General features: G+C 39.8%; 1 pseudogene; it reads right to left on the bottom strand.

Moving 5' to 3' along the window:
* Positions 1 to 21,163, bottom strand: part of LOC130034760 (dysbindin-like) — a 75,304-nt pseudogene extending 54,141 nt beyond the window's left edge.
* Between the last annotated feature and the right edge of the window lie 982 nt (positions 21,164 to 22,145).

Genomic DNA, 22,145 nt, shown 5'->3' with positions numbered 1-22,145 from the left:
AAGTCGGCCAGCATTTGTGCCACATGATTAATGTTTGCTGTTATTAGACCAATGTCATCAACAAAGCGGAGGTGGTGTAATTGCCAACATTCTATCTTCACTCCCATTCCTTCCCATTCCAGTTGTCACATGATGTTCTCGAGGGTGTCACTGGGGAGTTTTGGTGAAATGGTAGCACCCTGCCGAACCCCTCTCTTAATGTTGATGATCACTTCCTTGTAGAATGGTGAGATCCTAGTGGTGAATCAGTAATACAACTGACGAAGGATCCTGATGTACTGAGTTTGAATGCCCTGTTTGGCTAGGGCTTGGATAACCGCTTCAGTATTAGCAATTGCTATGAGTAAGTAGTAAAAATAGCTCATATTTTTGTGTCAAGAAAAAAATTTAGAATCAATACTATTGTTGGCTCCAGAGCTGCACAGTGCTATCTCTGCACAGTGATAGCACAATGGTAGGGCGTTCGCCTTACAAGCGGCCAACATGGCCGACCTGAGTTCAATTCCTCCGCCCCTCTCGGAAAGCCCGGCAAGCTACCAAGAGTATCTCGCCCGCACGGCAGAGCCTGGCAAGCTCCCCGTGAGGCATTCAATATGCCAAACACAGTAACAACAAAGTCTCCAATGGAGACGTTACTGGGCCCGCTCCAGCAAATCGATGATCAACGGGAGGGGCCTTTATTATTGTTGGCATGAAAGTGAATTAAATCACACCTTATAGTTTCCTGACAATTGTGTGAAAGATTTGTACACAAAACTCAGATGTTTAAGAATTTAAAGTTTATTGCTAACAGGATGGATATGGGACCCTCCCCAACAACCGGGCCACTCTATTTACCCATGTACAATGTCACATCCAGTTCAGAGCATGACTTCCTAGTCCTCTCAGTCTGCTCATCTCCAGCTTCAGATCACCTGAACTTGTTCCTTTGCACTGTTAGCTTTTCTGATCTGGAATCTGCAGCTGGAATCCTGTCACACATGTCCACTTCCTGGGCTTTCTGCTCTCTAACCTGCTACTGGCTTTCTCTGCGACTTTATTCCAGTGTCTCCTTGTGCCCTCAGCAATCCTTACTCTCCAGCCACAGCCACAGGTGTATGTCTTCTGTCCTGCTTTCTGTCTGGACGTAGGTAAGGAGGCAAAGAGAGAATGGCCCAGCTCATGTCTTCCTTTTATCTGCTACTATCTCCTCCCTACAGCCAAACCATTAAGAATGTTTGAGTACTATGTTTTGACTGTATATTTTCACTGCACGTATTTTTGATGAGCAAGGTTTAAAATGATCAATTAAATAAACTAGCTGATCACTTGTTCCACCCTTCTTTCCACCATATCAATGTAACTAAAATTATGGAAATTATTTCCATTGGTATTTAAAGATGTTAATTTAACCAGGAATTATAATATATAAGCATTTAGCAGAGCATGGATTTTACATCTATGTCTAATCTGATATGCAATCTCTGAAATACTGCATGGATCATTATTACTAGGCTTTGATACTCATATCATATTTTCTTTCATAGGAGAACGTTGAAATTACATGTATGTTTTATGAAGGTAACTCTATGTAGATGATAAATATTAATTACCTTTGAAGTAAAGATTGATACTCATAAAGAAATACTTTTAAATTATGTCAAAGAGATGCAAAAATATCATCTTATACCCAGCCACAGACATGCTCAAGGCCACTCTCCACACGGTCAGATGAGCCTCATGCAGGAATGAACCGGCAGAGGAACCCAGGTGCGTGGGTCTCCGGCCTGAGATCTCCAAGCCTGCTTGGATCGGAACTGGGCCTCCTTCACCCAGATCTCCCATTTTCTAGTAGCTAGGCAGTTACACCCACAAACTGCCCCTGGAGCCATGAAATCCCATCAATGGCCAAGATCCGGAGACTTAAACAAAGCTCCCTGACCTCTTATAGTCTAAGGTCTCCTTCTCGGAGAACCCGGCAAGCTACCAAGAGTATTCTACCCACACGGCAGAGCCTGGCAAACTCCTGTGGCATACTCAATATGCCAAAAACAGTAACAATGATGTGTCTCATTCCCCTGATCCTGAAAGAGCCTCCAATGTGGCTCCATTGGGAAGGATGAGTAAGGAGAGGCTGCTAAAGTCTCAGGGCTAGGACGAATGCAGACGTTACTGATGCCAGCTCAAGAAAATCAATGAATAACAGGATGACAGTGATACAGTGATACAGTGACTCCTCTCCTGTGAGTTCTTTTGAAGGTAGAAAACTAATGAAACAAATTTCAGATAGATTTATGTGATATAAAGTAAGGAGAAATCTATTAATGATGTATCTAACACTTGTATATGAGGGGAGACCCAGCAAAGATAAATAAACATTAACAACAAGTCTCACAATGGAGACGTTACTGGGCCTGCTCGAGCAAATGGGTGAGCAATGGGAGGACAGTGCTACAGTGCTACAGTACTACTCATATATTTTCAGAGACCATCTAAAATTACCTTAGTGACATTCCAGATTTTAATTTTTGAACATATATGTTGTTTCCAGTCTTCAGTATAGAAAACTTTTGTGATCATCTCTCTGCTTTTCTGCTTGACTATCTTTTTTATTACATTTATAAGAGACTGGCCCACATTCAAAAGAACAAAAGCAACCGATGCTGGCGTGGATGTGGCGAGAAAGGGACACTCCTTCACTGTTGGTGGGAATGTCCACTGGTTCAGCCCTTCTGGAAAACAGTATGGACGATTCTCAAAAAATTAGAAATTGAGCTCCCATTTGACCCAGCAATACCACTCCTGGGAATATATCCCAGAGAGGCAAAAATGTATAGTCGAAGTGACATCTGCACTTGTTTGTTCATTGCAGCCCTCTTTACAATAGCCAGAAACTGGAAGAAACCTGAATGCCCAAGAACAGATGACTGGTTAAAGAAACTTTGGTACATCTACACAATGGAGTACTATGTAGCTGTTAGAAAAGATGAAGTCATGAAATTTACATACAAGTGGTACAATATGGAAAGTATCATGCTAAGCGAAATGAGTCAGAAAGAGAGGGATAGACATAGAAAGATTGCATTCATCTGGGGGATATAAAGTAACAAAGTATGAGATTAATACCCAAGAATAGCTGAGATCAGCACCAGGAGGATTACTCCATAACTTAGAGGCCAGCCGGGTATCCTAGAGGAAAGGGCTATTCAGATAGAGAAGGGAGCACCAAATAAAGGATGTTTGGAGGATCCTCCCAGGAGGGGAGATGCATGTCGAAAGTAGACTATGGACTGAACATGTTTGCCACTCAATGCCTCTTTTGCAGACCACAACACCCAAAAGGAGAGAGAGAACACAGGGGATTGCCCTGCCACAGAGACGGGGGGATGGGGGGATGGGGGTGGGAGGGATATTATCCATGGTGGTGGAAAATGGGCACTGGTGGAGGGATGGGTATCTGATCATTGTATAATTGAAACCAAAGCACAAAAAATTGTAAATCTACAACTTTAAAAAAAATAAAATAAAATAAAGGGGAAAAAAAAAAAAGAAATGCAAGTTGACACTGGGGTAGGGAATGGTGATGGAACCTTGTATATCTAAATTCCAACTATGAATGCCTTTGGAAAGTAAAATTTATAAAACGTGAAAAAAAAAAAAAAAAGAAATTTAACTGTGATACCTGAAAGATAGTACAGTGATAAGGTACTTGCCTTGCATGCTCAATCCCTTGAATTTCATATAAAAGAAATGGAATTGCTTTAAGGAAACATATTTTCTCAAGTATTTAATACTTTAATAGTTTTATTTTCAAATTGATTTTCCAATCTTGAAAACACTTATGAATCCTGAAACAATTTTGATTAATGTACATTTCCACTAAAGTACTTTGTTTTGTCTATTATAATTTACTTATATTTTATTCAAATTTGTAAGAAACAGATATTCATTATCTTGCATTCTAATTTATACTTTCTTCAGAATTAGTAAACTTTTTTAAATGCAATAACTATTTAAAATAGTCTGTTGTTTGCACTAATAACAATGTTTTACTTGACATTGATCTTACTCTTATTAATATGCAGAATCTCATTACATACATTTAAGAGTATCAAAACTTTGCACGTTCTGTGTAGAAATGTAGCATATATATTTATATTAATTCTAATTTGTGAAGTATTATATATAAAAAAATTCGAATATCCTATTATCCTAAACTATGGAACAGATTCCAACTTCAATAATAATCCTGACTTTAGGGGAATTAAATACTATTCCTGCCCCCATTTCTTAAAAAAATACAGCCTTCATCTGTTACTATATTTTTTGTGAAGTAACAGCCCCTATAGATTTTAGGCCATAGAGGAGAATAATGCTTTCAAATAAGAATATTTTATAACAACCAAATCCTTGCTAAGCATTCTTTCGTCTTCCCTCACTGTACCATTGGCTTCCTAGTTAAGGCTTATGACTTGATGATGCCTATCATACAATCAGTCCCTGCTTTAAACTTTTAATTATTAGATCTGGAAAACAACTTTGATCCATTTAACTGAGAAAAAATACACACACACACACACACACACACATCTCAGGTAAGTTTTTATTCTAAATAAAGCAGTACTAGAAAGAAAATAATTTATCACCTTGCTTTAGAAAATAGGTTGATTTTCTTCCTAGCCATTTTTATTATCAAATTTTGATTTTAGCAATCTGCAGATTTTTTTTTGCTGGGTGTTTTCGTTGGATAGTAGAATTTAAAAATAGGGTCTCCAGACTATTGAGAAAGATACAGTGGCATTTATGTGGGACAGCTGGTAGATTTCTGATTTGAGCATTTTTTTTTTATTCTGTCATCTGAACTTTGCTTTGGTAATGCTGCAAATTAGCAGCTATTCATTCTTTAATGAACAGGGTTCATGTAAATTTCAACTATGAATAGGCAATCAGGATTTCTTTGGGTATAATGGGTTATTTACCAGGCTTCCATTTCAATTTTGAACTCTTTGCTTCTTTAAACACCATCCTATATAATTTGATGCCATCTAATTACATATGTATATATTTACCATATAGATACTGCCTTTGTGCCTATATCTGCTCCAAATTGCTTTATTAACATAATGGCTAAAGCATACTCTACCTGAAGTGAATAAATAACATTAAATTTAAGAAAGATTAGTAAAATAAATATGAAAACTTAGAATAGTGACTATAGTTCTGAGCAAAACCTTGGAATGGGTTTTGAAGCAAGTATGGTACTATGACTGAAATAAAATATCAGAGGAAAGGCACATGCCATTTTAAACATTTAATGATTTTTTCCCCATTGACCTAAAAATTTCTAACTTTAAAAACAAACTTAAACTGTGGGAAAGATGGTGTCACTCACTCGATCTCTCTCAGTCCCCTCCCCTCACTTTTTTACTTTTCTGGTATGTTTTAGACAAATCAAGTTTTAAGTCTTATGAATAATCAAAGCTATTAATCTGACTTGTATAAGTTCAAAACAATGATTACTAAGAAGTGCACCTGAAATCTCAAGGTCAGCTACAAACTTGAGCTCTATTTAATAGGAGTATTTAATAGGTGTGAGAGGCTAAATGGTAGAGTAGTTATTTAAATAATTTAAAATTCATAAAAACTAGAATTATGTTCTTACTTTTACATTTGAGTTCTTTATCTAACCTTTCTTTCATTCAAACTCAGAGAGAAAGAAACATGGCTATGAAACTCAGTCCATAATCTTAATACTGTACTCATTGGTCAGTTGGAACCACCAGTAATAAGCCTTTGCTAAAGGGATTTTCTAAAGCTCTTTTGTTTTATTAGCATTTTATTGTGTGTGTATGTGTTCATGTTTATTTGTGTGTGTATGTGTGTGTGAGTGTGTGCATCTGTGTGTACTTCCCTTACCTGTGTTGTCTACATTTAAGAATAAATGAAAGTAGAAAAAGCGTTTAATCTTTTAGCTGCAGTAAGATCTAGAATTAAATCACTTGATCACTTGACATCTGTTACTCATCAATTTGCTTGAGCGGGCACCAATAACATCTCCATTCATTCCTGTTGCATGCTAATGTAGCCCAATGGCCTCTGCTCATTCTAGGAACACAAAGAGCCTCAAACCAATCGTTCAGGGTCTTGACGAAGAAGTCTGACCATCTCATAAGTGGGCAATAACGTGATCTTTTGACGTCTTGTGGAATCCAGTCAGTAATAGCTCTAGTCCAATGGTCGTCTCCAAATCTCATTATGTGTCATCCCATTTGATTTTTAACGCCTTGGCAAACTAGACAGCATCCCTGATTCTTGACCATCAACAAAGGTCGGAACTCCAGATTCTTTCTCTAATTTGAGTGAAGCATGATATTCCAAGCATAGCTCTTTCGATTCCTTTTTGGGAGACCCGAATAGCATTCTCATCCTGTTTGTGTAGGGGCCAGGTCTCTGAGGCATAAGTAACTGCAGGAACAACAGTGGAATCGAAGAGATGTGCCCAGAGTCAGAGGTTCTTTGTCCTCTTAGCTATTTCTTCGACGTTCTTGAAGGCGTTCCAAGCTGCTCTCTTCCTCCTGCAGAACTCAGGTGCCGGGTCATTCGTCATGTTGACTTCTCAACCAAGGTACACATAACTGTTGCATTTGGAGATATTTATCCCATTAAGAGTGAATGGAATGTCAGGAACAAGGCCATTTCTCATAAAAATTGTCTTTGTTAGATTCAGCTGTATTCCGACCTTTTCACACTCACGGTCAAGTCGGCCAGCATTTGTGCCACTTGGCTGATGTTTGGTATTATAAGAACAATGTCATCAGCGAAGTGGAGATGGTGTAGTTGCCAACCATCCATCTTCACTCCCATTCATTCCCATTCCAGTCATCACATGATGCTCTCGAGGGTGGCACTGATGAGTTTCGGTGAAATGGTATCACCCTGCTGAACCCCTCTCTTGACATGAACGATCACTTCTTTGTAGAATGGTGAGATCCTAGTAGTGAATCCACAATACAGCTCAAGAAGGATCCTGACTTTGTATGCCCTGTTTGGCTAGGGCCTCGATGACTGCTTCAGTCTCAATGGAATCAAAGGGCTTCTCTAAATCAATGAACCTTAAACAGAGTGTCATCTTGAACTCCTGAGAAACCTCAATGAGCTTGGTTACTGTGTGGATATGGTTGATCATGCTGAATCTTTTGCGGAACCCAGCTTACTCTCATGGTTGTCCTTCATCTAGTGTTCTGCCAATCCTGTTCAGGATGACTCGAGTGAACATCTTGTAGATGACAGACAATAGGCAGATCGGGCGATAGTTCCAATGTCATGGATGTCTTCCTTCTTGTACAGTAGTATAGTCCTCCTAGTTTTCCATTTGGATGGAACCTTGCATTCAGACAGAAGAGCCGAACCAGTGTATTGATGAGAACTGATGGTAGGTTCTTCAGGGCAGGTGGATTTGGCTATCAAAGAGATCAGATTAGAAGCCATGGATAATATTCTCCATTGCCCTTCTGGAAGATGTGATAGATCCATCAGGAGGTCGGAGGGCAGTCATCTTGGTCTTGCAGTTGGGAAGGATAGGCAGGCATTGTGAATGCTTTTCCCAGTTTCTGCCACTTCTGCCAGCACTGCTGCTCTTCTCTCTTTGAGGTCTTCCTTTATCGCTTCTCTGTACTGCTTTGCGAGCTCAGACATTCACTTTTGGTTGCCTGAGGCTTGTGCCAAGTCACATTGGTGAATGAGCTGGAGAGTCTTCGAAGACAGTCATCTTTTTGTGGCTATCTCTCTCTTAGCATTCTGCACACAACCATGGGGGTGCTGAACCAGTCAATTGTATTCCTCGTCAATGTTGTCAATGATGATATCTTCCCATGTTGCTGCAATAATGCTAAAGAGCTCCCAGTTGGTGGTCGTTCTTGGGGTTCTCTTCTTAAACTTTGCAGCCCTTTCTTCCCACTGTGTGAAGTAGAATTTTGCATGAAGGAGATGGTGGTCTAATCCCATTTGGAATTTTGGGACAATAGGGCTGGAGCGATAGCACAGTGGGTAGGGCATTTGCCTTGCACGCAGCCAACATGGCTGACCCGAGTTCGATTCTTCCGCCCCTCTCAGAGAGCCCGGCAAGCTACTGAGAGTATCTCGCCTGCACGGCAGAGCCTGGCAAGCTCCCCGTGACGTATTCGATATGCCAGACACAGTAACAACAAAGTCTCCAATGGAGACATTACTGGGCCCGCTCAAGCAAATCGACGAACAACGGGAGAGTCTTTATATATAGTGGCATCGGTCAGGAAAGACCGTCGATTGAATCTGATGTGGTCAATTTTGTTGTGGAACCCTCCACAGGAGACTCCCATGTCCAACGTTTAGATTTAGCCTTCTGGAATTGTGAGTTACCATGGATGGTCTTGGTGAACATGATGAACTCAGACAGTCTCTCACCCTGTGTGTTCCATTCTAGACCATGGGTCCCTGGATGGACCATGGATGTGGAGTTCTTCAGCTGATTTTCTCAGTCCTATCTTGGCATTAAAATCACCAACAATGATCATGTAGAAGGTGTGGTCTTCTTTATAGAACTTCCCGAGTTCCATATAGAACTTCTCAATTACTCCTTCATCATAATTTGGATTTGGTGCACAGAGAAAGATGGAAACTTCCGGCAGTACATCTATTCAAGTGTAATCGTCCGATTCAGGTTGTTAGGCATTCAAACGAATCACTGCTTACGGCCAAGTTCGTGTTGACAAGGACACTGACAACTCTTTTGTCGTATGTTCCAAGGAACAGTTCTTCCCCAGTGTCAAAAATGGCATGATGTGATTGACGTCTTCTTGTCTCAGTCAGACCAAGGATGTCATATTTGATCTTTTGTGCTTGCACCATCAGGTCCTCAACGGATGCATTTGATGCCAGTTTACGTGCATTGAAAGTACAGACAGTCATTTTTGTCCTTTGTTTTGGCAGCCTAGATTGGCCCTGAGATTTTATGAGCCTCTCCTTCCTCATCCTTCTTAATGCTGCCATATTGGTGGCTCTTTCAGGGTCAGGAGAATGGGACCCATTGTATTTACTGGTTTTGGCATATCAAATACACCATGGAAAGCTTGCCAGGCTCTGCCGTGTGGGTGGAACACTCTCGGTAGCTTGCCAGGCTCTCCAAGAGGGACAGAGGCTTTTAGGGCGGACTCTAATCGCTCTTACAGGTGTTCCCATGCTTCAAACCATATTTCAATGCATTCAAATTTGGTGCGATAATCTTGTATTAAGTGTTTTATGAAGTGTTGCACGGCCACGTTGCAGCCGCGTGGTTTGGAAAGCAACCTGGAGGGTGTCTACGCTAGGTAGTGGAGGTATTGGAGGTCTGCTGGGTTGCTGGGAGCAGGCAGAAGTTCTCTTATCCGGGGTCCATTGATCCTGGAGTCTGAGGTCACAGAGTTCCACTTCCCTGAGTCTCTGGGGCTTCACTCCTGTGTGAGTCCCAGCTTGAGTGTCCGGAAAGCATCCTGGAGGCCGTACACTTTTGGGTAGTGGAGGTCTTGGAGGTAATGGAGGTCTGCGGGGCTGCTGGACTCATTAATTGAAGCTGAAGTATTAACTTTATAGATACAATTGCTCTATATATACATCTGAATGTATCTATGCCTCTTCTAAGTAGTTTGAGAGATACATTTTTGAAACAACTGATATTTCTCAAAACTTTTATATTCATCCTGTTGAGTAATTGTGCCTGAAGCAAATGACTAAAGTAGTAGCTACTCTTTAAGAGCCTTGCTGAATTAGGGGCCAACAATCACTTTTGTGAGATTCCTCTATTCCTCTATCAAGGGAATGATCAGCTCACTAAAGTAAAATGCATTGTGAAAGTTCTCATCCAAATGGTATAATTCTAGAATTCTCCCAAGCCAAAGAACACTTTGCCTGTTTTCTTTTCTCTGGTCACTTTCAATTTCCTGAGTAACAAAGTACCCAAAAGTCTTCCATTTTTTAACAGGACCCAAATCACAGTATTATTTTATTTCCCTCATGCAAATCCAAATACTTGCTGTGAAATGTTAAAAAAAAAGATAATAAATTTACAGATTTTCCCTCTTATTCTATTCTCCTTTTCCACCACTAAGTAGTCCTCTGGGATTTACAAAAGTATCAGAGATTTCAAAGGTCTTTAGAGAAAAAGAAAGGGGGGGTCTTCTCTTTCCTGTGACAATTCTCTGCTACTTTCTCTTCACAGGGCATCACTGAGGTGGCTCAGGAAAATGTAATTTGGACTCCTCATACATAGTCGAGAGCATGAAGGAGCGTCACTTTATTTAGTTATTTGTTTGTTTGTATTCACAGGCAAGTTTTTTCTCTTCTTGGCTTTTGAAGCAAAGGAAGCGTGTTACTATCCTCTCCCACCTATCATCCAGCATACTGAACTTCTCTATGACTTTCAAACAGACTAAGAAGTTGATTGTGTTCACCTGCTTTCTCTTCCCTCGATGTCCCCAGAAGGGCCCAGTTCTTGTGTTCAGTGGAAGCAGTGCAGGTTAAAGCAAATGCTAGATGAAAAGTGTCGAGGTATATAATCTGTGTCCTATCACAGTTTACCTTCCTGAAGTTCTAAGCACAGCCTTCTTACTCAAAAGGGAACATACTAACTTCAGCCTCCTGGGATACCATCACCTGAGAACATTAGTCAAAGCTCCAGGAGAGACCTGTCATTCTGCAAGCTGATTCTACCTTCTCATTGTGAACCCCATATTTGACCCAACAATCAGAAATTTCCTACACACCCTTTCATTTGTTACCTGATTAATATCTCTGCATGGCTTTCTACGAACATAAATCCTGTGTTCTCACATGTGCTCTCTCTGCTGTGTCCCCCATGGCGGGATGCACATGTTATCTGGGAGTGGCTTAAATGCTGTTGTTAAATGGAGCTCAGGTTTGTAGCTGACCTTGAAATTTCTGGTGTACTTTTTAGTAATCATTGCTATGAATGTATACAAGTTTCCCATGATCCATTCCAAAGTAAGAGCTAGAGGCTAAAGAAACTCCTATACTAAAGTCAGTGCACCTATGCAATATTTATTGAAATGTGCACATCAGTTCAGCCAAGTGCAGTTTGGCTTGCTGCAAATCTGGTCTTGGTTATTCTGATGAAATGTCTCACTGTTCAGGGTGCCCCAAAAGCAGGGAGGTGACCTAAAACCATCCCCCAGCCCTGCCTAAAGAGACCAGACGGGAGGAATTGGAGGGCTTTGAGGTTACCAGGGTTCTCCCATTTGCTTGGATTAGTCAATTAGGCAAATATTACTCCTGGGCTCATCTGGAAAGAAATAACTAACAACAGATTCTGCAAATGGAAAAACTGATGGGGCCCAGTGACTGACAATCCAGGTGGCATCTCCTTCCTGCACTAAATCAGGGTCGGTCATTAATATGCTAAAAACACCACAACCAATGGGATCCCAAGACGACCACTCAGACTCAGTCATGAATAATCTATGCAGCACCTGGAGGCATGAAATTTTCATGGACAGCTTTGGTCTCTGAGCTGTGGGTGTGGGGAAGCAAGAGTGTGGGACAAGCCTGTGCTTGGAGTGGGAGGAGGAGGAAATTCCCACCTGCAATGGGCCTGGGTACTGCGGGGAGGAGTTTGGAGCTGGGCAAAGTGCCAGAGGATATTAGCAACGTACTGCCTGTCTTTGGGGCTGGGCTCTTTCCAGATGTCCCTGCCCAGCTGGTGCTAAGCAAGCAGCTCTCTCTCTCTCTCTTTGTCATTATCTCCAGGCAAGTCTGATTCTGCTGTCCCTTAGACCAAATCAGAAACCCCAACCAACAAGTTCGGAAATTAGGTAGGAACCTCAAGATCTTCTTCCAGGTTGCTTCTTTCCACTCCCCCGCCCCCCATTTGGGCCTGACTTAAGTTCTCTGACACCTTTTCCCCTGTGTATAATAAATACGTCATAGCAACTACTTCACCCCGAAGTTGTAAAGTTCAGAGGGGTATACTCGGAACTGCCTCTGGGCACTTTTCTTAGACTCATTAATTTAAGCTGAACTTTTATCTCCTGCATCTGTATCTCACTTTGCTTGCCAGTTAAAGTGATTTCTCTCTCCTGCAAGAGGAAATTGCTTTATAAATCTTATGTTTTCTTATATTTATAGGTATGAAAGGTTTTAGGTGATCTGATAGTAAGGTTGTGTACTGAAACATTATTCTCTGATCAATTGGAGTCTATTTATATTAATGAGCATTGTTATGTAAGTACTTATAAGGTTGTGTTATGAAGCATTAATTTAAATTGATGCTGGTCTTTCCTGGGACTCTGCACCAGGCTGTTTGCACTCGGGGCATCCCAGAGTGAGGCAGGTGAGAGCCCTCCCTGCTCTAAGGGACCCAGCCCTGGCAGCTGACCTCCATTATCCAACCGCCACCACGCACCGGCAGCTTTCTGGACATATTATTGGACACTTTCTACCCATTTTTCATAATTTCCACACTATATTTGATGGGTTTCAGACAGTAGGCAATAAATCATAGAGAGAAATATATAAATATATGCCTCTCGAAGAGCCCAGCAAGCTACCGAGAACATCCCACCCTCCCAGGCAGAGCCTGGCAAGCTCCCCATGGCCTATTCAATATGCCAAAACCAGTGATGACAATAGGTCTCATTCCCCTGATCCTGAAAGAGGCCCCAATAATGGGGAAAAAGATAAGTTAGGAGAGACTGCTAAAATCTCAGGACTGGGAGGAATAGAGATGTTACTGGTGCCCACTCAAGTAAATCGAAGAACAATGAAATGACAGTGATACAGTGATAGTGATAATTTAAATTAATGCTGGTCTTTCCCATTTACTACATTATGCCAATAATTCACCTTCAGCTTTATTCATTCTTTTCTTTTCCTATTTTTTCTATGACTAAGTGAATTTTGATAATTCGGTAGTTTCCATTATTCCTCTCCCTAGTTTAAATTTGGTGAACACAAGTCCCTAAGAAACAACTGTTCAGTAGGATCTTATACCCTCATTCCTGATTTTTCTTTAAATAATCAGAATGCTGATATAGGATTCTCACGTGAGGCATGGCATTGCTTATTACATGGGAGTTTAGCAAGCAAAGACCATATAAATATGAAATATGATTATGACCAAGAAGCTACAAGTCTGTGAATAGGATCTTAAGGGGTAGTATGATGGAACTCTAAGTAGGAAGGCAGATTCTAATTTGAGATGAACACTGATCCCTCTTCATCTCTCTTCATAAATTTCCCTCAATATAGAAATGATGTAAATATAGATAATATAGAAATGGAGAGAGGTGATAGTTGATATAGATACAGATATAGATGATAGAGATATAACACTATATATAATCAAACTAACCATTAACAGCTAAAACCCCTTTGATGTTGAAATTAATAATCCACTGTCCTCCCATTGTTCATCGATTTGCTGGAGTGAGCCCAGTAACGTCTCCATTGTGAGACTTCTTGTTACTGTGTTTGGCATATTGAATACTCTCGGTAGCTTGCCAGGCTCTCCGAGAGGGGTGGAGGAATCGAACCCGGCTCAACCAGGCTGGCTGCGCGCAAGGCAAATGCCCTACGATAGCAAATGCTATCGTTCCAGCCCATGTTGAAGTTACTTAGATATAATTCTTAAAAGTGTCTTTATTTTGTTTAGCTGTAAGGTCATTTGGTTGGTACCAAGTGCTAGGCATATTGAAAGATAAACTTCCAGCTTTGTTCCCTAATAGAATAAATAATCATACATAAACCCTATCACTATCACTATTACTATCACTCCGTTGTCCATAGATTTTCTCGAGCAGCCACCAGTAATGTCTCCATTCATCCCTGTCACATGCTAGTGTAGCCCGATGGCATATTGGAGCCTCTTTCAGGGTCAGGGGAATGAGGACCATCATTATTACTGTTTTTGGCATATTGAGTACACCATGGGTAGCTTGCCAGGCTCTGCCGTGTGGGTGGGATAGTCTCAGTAGCTTGCCGGCTCTCCGAGCAGGATGAAGGCTTTTGGTGCAGTGTTTAATCACCTTTACAGGTGTTCCCAGTCAGGATTTTGGCGGTCAGGAGAATCTCGGTAGCCTGCAGGGTTCTCTGAGAATGAGAACTAGACAATAAGACCTGTACCCCTGGGTTCCTCTGCCATGAGCTTGGTTTTATACTCTCTGGATCTTGTCCGTTGATGGGGTTACAAGGCAGTTGGTGGGTATAACTGTCTAACTACTGGAAGATGGGGTATCTGGGTGGAGGGAGCCCAACCCCAAACTGAGCAGGCTTAGAGGTCTCAGCCCCGGGTCCCGCACTCCTGGGTTCCTCTGCCAGTTTCTTCTTGCGTGGGGCCTGTCCTTGTGTGTGGAGAGTGGTCTCAGCATGACTGGAGCTAGGTCCCGGAGATCTTCAGTTTCAGGAGCTCTGCTCAGGGCTGAGAGAGAAACTCAACCTGCCACCCTCCAAGGGGCCCCGGTGAGGACAGTCAGGCACAGGGGCAGGAGACTCTGCGTTGTTCTCTTCTTGGAGCTTGATTTTATAGTCTCACATAAACCCTAAAGAGTGATAATACATAGTAGTTCTAACAAATCATTCTGATACATGATTGACCTCGTATTATGTCATTGGAGAATATCTGCTCTCTAAAATGATCCATCTTGCAGTTGACCCATAAGGCCTATGCAAAAGACTACAATAGAAGTAATGCTTCTGTTCTGAATTTCTTATAGAATGAATAGCACTGTAGCACTGTCCTCCCGTTATTCATTGATTTTGCTCAAGCGGACCCAGTAAAGTCTCCATTTTGAGACTTGTTGTTACTGTGTTTGGCGTATTGAATACATCACTGGTAGCTTGCCAGGCTTTGCCGGGCAGACGAGATACTTTCTATAGCTTCCAGGCTATAATATTGTGTATTTCAGAAAGCCTAAGGAATAGCACAGTATAGGAGTAAACCCTAAGATAACCCATGAATTTTAACTAATAGTAATGTACCAATAGTGATTCATCAATTATACTACACCAATGCAAAATAATAACAGAATAAACTGTGCATGATGTTTGGGTGAGGGAGACTTTTGGGACTCTTTACTTCTTGTTTTTCTATAAAAATTAAACTGATGTGAGAAACAAATTCATCTTAATTCAAAAGAAAACATCTTTCAGAGATGAGTTTGATTCATTGCAAACAGATGACAGAAAAATGATTAGAAATCCATCAAAAATAGTAAGGGATTATCAATTACCAATTGTTTACTTGATTTTAGCAGATGACTTGGAAATAACAAAAAATAAAATAATAATTTAGAACTGAGTTAATAATTATTCCTATAAAATGGCTATTTTTTATAAGAAGCATCAGAAAGAATGATTGAAGTTATTAGATTTCTTAAAAAGTAATGTAATTCTAAATAAACTTGTATTCTTTGGATGATCCTTACAAAACGAGTTTTGTGTTTGTTCCTTGGAAAGGAAAGCATGAACTTGAAAAGTTGGAAACTGATACAATTAATTTTCTTGGAAATAGTGATTTTCTAGAAAATGAATCCAAGGAATTTCACTGAAATATGGTTATAATTAAATATATATGAAATATTTGAAGAATGTAACCAGATATGCAGTTATTTGGCTGAAAAATGAAATAATGCATTACATGAAAAATTTCTAAACTAAGAAGCTTCATTCTAGTCAGCATAATATAGAAAAAAAAGGGGATGTTATTACTATTCTTGAAACTTCAAATATTCTCAGGAATGCATCCAGAAAAATAATAAAATTTTACCCAAAAATCCACTTTAGAGATAAGTTATCTTCTGGAGATGAAGTTTTCCTAAGAAGATTAAATACCAATATGTGAAAAGAGCTGAGAATTTATTAAAAAAAATCTAAAATTTACTCAGAACTACTTAAAACTATCACTGATTATTTTCAAAAGCAGCCTACCTTTCAAGAAAGAAAATAAAAATTGTAACTTCTCAGATATCTCATAATTAAACAAAATTTTAAAATTCAAGAAGATAATAATGAGGAAGACTAAGTATGTTTAAAAGAGCACCCATGTAATTGCTATCAAAACTGGAACAATTGGCTTAATCCTGAGGAACTACCAGAATAACTTCATTTTGAACCAGATTCACAAGATAAAAAGAATCTCAAACTTAAAAATAATAAAATAGAAGTAGAATATGACAGAATTGTTAATAGATCAATAGATGAAGAGAGCTCAATTCATATTCAACATATTTGTACCAATAAAAGGACAGCAAAGATTAATAAGCAACTGTCAATGGGCTTAAGGAAATATATCACCAGCAGCACAATAATAGTTGGAGATTTTAATACCCTACTATCATCATTGGACAGATCAGCCAGACATCAGTAAATATCAAATAAACTTTGATGTTTTATTGATATTAAAATATAAGTAAAGAATCAAGCACCCTAAATATAAGGATTGTAGGAACTGGATATAATAGATGTACTTGGGATTCCCAAACATCACCCAGCCACCTCCCACCCCATACACATTTTTTCCCCAGTGCACATGTAACATTCTCCAGAAGAGACCACATAATGAAATACAACTAAAGCTTCCATAAAACCAGGAAAATAGAAATTGATTCAAGCATCTTCTCAGACCACAATGCCTCAAAGGCAGAAATCAAAAATAAAAGTCGAGGGAAACCCCACATTTGGAAATTGAACAACATTCTGTTAAATAACAATTAGATCAAGAGGAAAACAATAAATAAGCTTTAAAATGTTTCTCAAAACAAACAAGAATAAAGAAACAAATCGTTAAAAACTATGGCACACAGCATAATCACTATTAAGATGGCATTTCTGAGGTTTACACCAGGAGAAAAAGGAAAAGCTAAAATTAAATTTATTCTCTCCTAAACGGCATTTAAAATTTCTATTTTTCTAATTGGTTGCTGGTGGTAAATAGATTTTTTAATTGATTTTTGTGGTGAACTCTTGTAGTGTGAGCTTTTAAAATTCCATCATTGGTTCTATAGCTCTTTGTAAACTCCATAGTATTTTATATGTTAACAATGGTATCTCTTCAGCAAAAGGGAATGACCTGCCACAGTGGCAGGATGGGGGAGTGGCATGGGGTGGGGTAGTGGGTGGGATACTGGGATCATTGGTGGTGAATTATGGGCACTGGTGAAGAGATGGATACTCGATCAATGTATGACTGGACTGTAAGCACGAAAGTTTGTAAGTCTAACTGTACCTCACGGTGAGTCATTAAAAATAAATTAAAAAAAAAACAATGGTATCTCTTCAGTCTTCAATGAATAAGTAGTAATTCTATTCATTATTCTATCAAATTATGCTGGTCAGAATTTCCTAAGATAATTTGTGGTTTCTTACTCTGTGCTATTGAGGCATAAACTTGAATAAATATGTGACTTATTGGTTTATTTTATCTGCTTCTTGGCCCACAACCTTTAGTCCCAGTCTTATGGTGTTTGTTATCCAAATCTAGAAAAGTTGACTCACATATATTTTCCCTAGTTTTATAGCAGTTTTCAGTGGGAATAAATGTTATTTCATGATGGTGGGAGAGGTAAATTCTACTTCCTGATAAATATAATCAAATTCTTATTTGCTTCATTTTGTAACTATCTCATTTTTAACATCCCCTACATGAATATTGTGTATCCTATATCTTAAAATGTCAGCATCTTTCATTTCTGTAGTCTGAATGAGTATGCAACAAATATCATTCATTGTTATTATCTGAGTATATTTGATTCAATAAAATATCTAGACTTCCCAAGTGCTTAAATTCATAATGCCTATTTCTAAAAATAATATGTTTTTTTCATTATATGGTGCTGGGAACTGCCAACCTGGGATCACCTTAACCTACTTCCAAATTCACATTTTTTAAAATATGAATCACTGCACGGCCACGGCCCCAGAGGCACAAGGACTTAGCACAGAGAGCCACCCGCTTGGAGCAGAAAAGCAAATGGACTATGTGTTAAACCGCGCCAGCATGCCTGCCCGGAGGGGAAAGGGTGTTGCTCCATTCGCCCAATCCTCTCTGGAAAGAAAGATGGCGGCCGCACGGGAGCCTTGTGGACAGCAGGTTTGAGCCGGGGGTGGGGGCGGCAGGGACCTCATGGGAAGGGGGGCATAATGGGCCATCCTTAACGCACGACCGAGGTCGCCAGCTACCCCCCGCGGCTCTCCGGCACGGCCACGACTCCAGAGCACAGAAACCAATCTCTTAACTATCTAACTTTTAATAGAAATACTTCCAGGGTTAATAAGTAAAATAGCAGAAATCCAAAACCGCGCGTCTGCTATTGCGGCCGCGCAACAACATTTTATTCTTAAACCAAGCTGTAGAAATCAAATCATTTCACAACGCTGTTTCAGCATGTCTGATTGGTGGAGGGGGTCGTAAATTCTAAACAATAATTGTGCATCTTCTATCGAAACAATGTATCTAGTCAAAGTAGACAGAGTATTAACTAGAGCTCATCTGCCTCACAGGAATTGGGAGGGGTGGGAGGTGGGGTTCTATTGGGGTTCGTGGTTAAAAATAAGTATTGGTAAAGGGAAATGTGTTTGATATTTACATGACTGAGACCTAAACCGGAAAGCTCTGTAACTTTTCCCACAGTGATTCAATAAAGAAATAAATTATAAAAAAATATGAATCACCATGAGATACACAGTTACAAATTTTTCATGATTGGGTTTCAGTCATACAATATTCTAACAACCCTCTCTTTATGATTATACATTTCCCACCACCATTGTTCCCAGTTTAATCCATCCTGCCACCTGCTTCTATGGAAGGCACATTTCTTCTTCTTCTTCTTCTTCTTCTTCTTCTTCTTCTTCTTCTTCTTCTTCTTCTTCTTCTTCTTCTTCTTCTTCTTCTTCTTCTTCTTCCTCTTCCTCCTCCTCCTCCTCCTCCTCCTCCTCCTCCTCCTTCTTCCTCTTCCTCTTCCTCTTCTTCTTCTTCTTCTTCTTCTTCTTCTTCTTCTTCTTCTTCTTCTTCTTCTTCTTCTTCTTCTTCTTCTTCTTTCTTCTTCTTCTTTCTCTCTCTCTCACCTGGGCATTATGGTTTTCAATACAAGTACTGAAAGGCTATCATGTATATCCCTTTACCTATATTCAGTACGCAGTTCTTGTCCAGAGCAATTATTTCCAACTATCATTGCCATAAAGTAAAAATTCTAAATTCCAAAATTTTATCTATTATCAACATACTGGAAAAATCTGAGTTTTGATGCTGGCATTTGCCTTTGGTTTAAACTATTGCCCATTTTGTTCAATGAATTAGAACTCAAGAAGGTCAAAATTTATCCTCACCATCCCCTTACCGCACACCCCCCCAAAAAAGGGTAAAACCCCTAGGAATTATTCTTTATAACATTCAACCTCAACAATCTATTTTAAGATATGTTTAACACCAAATCTAGTTGTTTTAAATTTATATCACTTGATCACTTGATCATTTGACTTCCCATTAATCATCGATTTGCTCAAGCAGCCACCAGTACCGGCTCCATTTGACCCTGTCACGTGCTAGTGTAGCCCAATGGCACCTGTAGGAATACGAAAAGCCTCAAACCAATCGTTCAGAATCTTGATGAAAAAGTCTGACCATCTGGTAGGTAGGCGACCACACGGTCTTTTGATGTCCAGTGGAATCCAGTTGGTAACGGCTTTAGTCCAGCATCATCTCCAAATCTCATTACGTGTCCAGCCTATCTGATTTTTGACACCTTGGCAAACAAGACAGCATCCCTGATTCTTGATTGTCAACAGAGGTCAGAACTCCGGATTCTTTCTCTCATTTGAGTGAAATGTGATACTCCAAGCATAGCTCTTTTGATTCCTCTTTGGGAGACCTGAATAGTATTCTCATCCTGTTTGCGGGGAGCCCAGGTCTCTGAGGCATATGTTAATACAGGAAGAACAGTGGAATCAAAGAGATGTGCCTGGAGCCGGAGGTTCTTTTTCCTCTTAGCTATTTCTTCAACGCTCTTGAAGGTGTTCCAAGCCACTCTCTTCCTCCTGTACAACTCAGGTGCCAGGTCATTCATCATGTTGATTTCTCGACCTGCTGAATTCAGAGATGGTTGTTTCATTGAGAGCGAATGGAGCGTTGGGAACGAGGCTGTTTCTCATAAACATTGTCTTCATAAGATTCAGCTGTAGTCCGACCTTTCCGCACTCACGGTCAAAGTCAGCCAGCAATTGTGCAGCTTGGCTGATGTTTGGTGTTATTAGAACAATGTCATCAGCAAAGCGAAGGTGGTGTAGTTGCCGACCATCTATCTTCACTCCCTTTCCTTCCCATTTCAGTCGTCGCATGATGTTCTCGAGGGTGGCACTGAAGAGTTTCAGTGAAATGGCATCACTCTGCCGAACCCCTCTCTTGACATCGATGATTACTTCTTTGTAGAACGGTGAGATCCTGATAGTGAATCCATAATACAGATCATGGAGGATCCTGATGTATTGAGTTTTATAGGGTTCAAATATGGTTTGAATCATGGGAACACCAACAAGGGCGATTAGAGGCCACCCCAAATTTGGATAGTACTTCAAATTCTCATGTAAGCAATAACAGGTTGAGAACAAGAAATTTTGGGAAATTAGTCCTCTTATCAACAAATGAACTTGGGTAGCATAAGTTAGAAACATTATTTTGTTGATATTCATACTGACAGAAAGTACTGTAATTGTATGAAAACAGCCTGATTACAATCCTATGTCTTAAATGCATTGAACACACTATATAGAAGGCATGTTATGTTAAATTCTATTGTTGATAACAAAATTATAACTAAATGATTGTGTTTCTAGGCATAAATTTCTGTCATTAAAATAGCTGTGATAAATTATTTTTATAAGCTATTTCACAATCAATGAGATATTTGATAAAATTAAGAGTCTCCAATGCCACTTCGAGGCATACTTGATTTTGTGAATATTCAATGCAGTTTCAGAACCAGGAAACTTACAGAAAAAAATATGCACAGTTGACATCAAGCAAACACTGCCTTCAAGAACATGCTATTATTACACAATTTACATTATAAATAAACCCTCAATTATTCTGTCCCCATCTCTCTGCTCAGTCTCTTTTTCTTACCTTCTCCTCAGCCCTTTTATAAATGTTTTTCTGTTTCCTCATTGCCCATGCATGAGCAAGGACACTCTCTCTTCTTCAGTATAGTTTCAGTTTCTGCCACTTCATCACTCTCACTGTCACTGTCCTCCTGTTGTTCATCGATTTGCTCAAGCGGTCCCAGGAACATTGTGAGATTTGTTACTGTGTTTGGCACATAAAATATGTCACGGGTAGCTTGCCAGGTTTTGCCATGTGGGCAAGATACTCTCAGTAGCTTGCCTGGCTCTCCGAGAGGGGTGAAGGAATCGAACTCAGGTTGGCCTTGTCAGCCGCTTGCAATGCAAGTGCCCTACCTGCTGTGCTATCACTCTGCCATTGCATGGATGGATGAAAAGCACTGTAAAGTTAACAGGCATACAAAGTTTTAAAAAAATCACAGCTTTACATTTTATAGGATAGCTTGTCATATAGGAAAACAGCAGAAAGAACTGTTCTCTTTCATAGGATAATCTCCCTAGTATTTCTGCAAGGCAAAGGGGAAAAAAAAACACAGGGAGAGGTGGCAGTCTGGAACCAAGGAAAAAATCCCCAAACCAAACTGAGTTCTGGTTTTGCCTCTGATAAATCCAGAGTTCCATAAACTGAAGTATTTTATTAACATAAATCATGATTTAAAATTAAAATTAAAAAACCCACAAGATTTAGTGAGTGAAGATGCTAGCCTACATCAGCCAACCACTCATTATGAATTATACAAATTCTCTAATAAGAATTTTGAGTGGAATTTATATACAAGTGGTACTACATGGAAAGTATCATGTTAAGCAAAATGAGTCAGAAAGAGAGGGATAGACACAGAAAGATTGCATTTATCTGGGGAACATAAAGTAACAAAATAGGAGACTAACACCCAAGAGTGGCCGAGAATAGTACCAGGAGGTTTGCTCCATGGCTTGGAGGCCAGTCACACATACTAGGGGAAAAGGGAGCTCAGATAGAGAACAGAGCACCAAATAAAGGATGTTGGTAGGATCCTCCCAGGATG

Source organism: Sorex fumeus, unplaced genomic scaffold, assembly GCF_029834395.1.
Source record: "Sorex fumeus unplaced genomic scaffold, SorFum_2.1 ptg000006l, whole genome shotgun sequence".
Taxonomy (NCBI): domain Eukaryota; kingdom Metazoa; phylum Chordata; class Mammalia; order Eulipotyphla; family Soricidae; genus Sorex; species Sorex fumeus.
Note: the sequence above shows the minus strand (reverse complement) of the source record. Positions and strands in the feature narration are given on the sequence as shown.